Here is a 1,551-nt window from a genome sequence, read left to right as displayed (position 1 = left end):
CGATGGCAGTGAATATCTCTAATGATACTCAACCTGGGCTTGCCCAGGTTCCTTTTCCATCTCAAAAGATCCGGTATCTCTGTTGGGTAAACAGTGGATTGCTAGCCCCAAGGTCAGTGGTTTCAGTCCATCAGCTGTTCCATGGCAGAAAGATGAGGCAGTCTGTCCTGCAAATATTTACAGCCTCAGAAACTGCATATAGGTTTCCCATGTGTTGGAATTGACTCAATGACAATGCTGACGAGCTAATAATGACCATAATTACTGCTACTATTAACAGCTGATCCAGTTTAATAGCATTTAATACTGAGAAGTATTTCTCAAACCTTTTGACCTCAGACCCCCCTATATTCTCTGAAAAATTACTATGACCACCAAGAGTTTTGAATTCTGTGGCTTGTATCCGTTGCTATTTTACCATATTGGAATTAAAACTGAGATATTTAAAAAATAGATGACTTTTTATGTTAGTACCGATAATAAAATTTTATGTAAATAGTTGTTTTCCAAAACAACAGCAAAATATGTTAGGGACAGAATGGCATTGTTTTACATTTTTGCAAATCTGTTTAATATCAGTTTAATTAAATGTCCACTAGATTCTCATAACTACCTGTCTTTAATATTTTGCACTCTCCCATGTTATAAAGCCTATGGGAAACTCTTGCATATGCTGTTGAGAGAATGAGCATGGAAAAGATAATCATATTGTGGAATTACTATGAAAATGTTTTTGACCTTATGGGTCCCGGAAAGGGTCTTAGAGGGTCTACAGGGTTCTCAGACCGTAATTTGAAAACTGGTAGTTTTTTCTGTGACACTGAGCAGGCTTTTTTTTTTTTTTTTTAAAGACTCCTGCTCCTGATCATCTGACCAGAGGAACTGTTATTTTTCTTCTTTGGAGGTAAGTAAGCCAATGGGGTAAGACATGATCTGTAGTCATTCCCTTGCCTCAAGTAGTCATTTTGATTTCTTAAATTTATTTTGTGTGTCAGGGAACTTAGTGTGGCCTTTATGTCTGTTTTCTGAAAATAGCACTTGGAATTTGGGAGCTATCTAGGTATCTTTTGTTTTCTAAAACTACCAGGTGACACTTAACCTGTGTAAAGGAGTAGGAACTACTTAGGCCTCATCCTGGCAGGAGGCCTCCGGAAGGGAGCAGGCATGATATAGTCAATCAGGTATGTTCCTTGATCTTTGCATATGCATGGGCCCCAGTGGGACCCTGGGATTGGGAACTCTCTATTTGAGCCTTTCTGGATTGCATAGAGCTTCCATGCATGGGAAAGAGTGCAGGATGTCCCTGGGGACAGTTGAAGCCTTGTGCTGCCTGGGTCTCTTCAAGACTTTGCCTGATGTCTCTTCCCTTCTGTCCTCTCTGGTTATAGTAAATGGCTCCTACTAAGTGTAGACAATCATTTCTGTGAATTCTGTGGGTCATTCTAGTGAAGTATTGACTTCATCAGGGCCTGTGAGAGTCAGCAGAGAGGCTGGCATTGGTCTGTTGTTTGTTAGAGACTGGAAGGATAGAGCCCTGACTAGGAGAAGTCC

At 40.4% G+C, this 1,551-nt stretch overlaps 1 protein-coding gene across 6 annotated transcripts in view; it reads left to right on the top strand.

Annotated features, from left to right (window-relative positions):
- Positions 1-849: 849 nt before the first annotated feature.
- Positions 850-1,551, top strand: part of SIPA1L2 (signal induced proliferation associated 1 like 2) — a 214,692-nt gene continuing 213,990 nt past the window's right edge. For all 6 annotated transcript variants that reach the window (XM_045297903.1, XM_004712174.2, XM_045297905.1 and 3 more), the window contains exon 1: positions 850-904. The gene's annotated coding sequence lies outside the window, so the exon portion shown is untranslated. The remainder of the gene's footprint in view (positions 905-1,551) is intronic.

The sequence above is a fragment of the Echinops telfairi genome, unplaced genomic scaffold (genome assembly GCF_000313985.2).
Source record: "Echinops telfairi isolate 266 unplaced genomic scaffold, ASM31398v2 ScPeMD7_7424;HRSCAF=8462, whole genome shotgun sequence".
Classification (NCBI taxonomy): domain Eukaryota; kingdom Metazoa; phylum Chordata; class Mammalia; order Afrosoricida; family Tenrecidae; genus Echinops; species Echinops telfairi.
The sequence above is the reverse complement of the archived record's forward strand: the minus strand, read 5'-3'. Positions and strand labels throughout refer to the sequence as shown.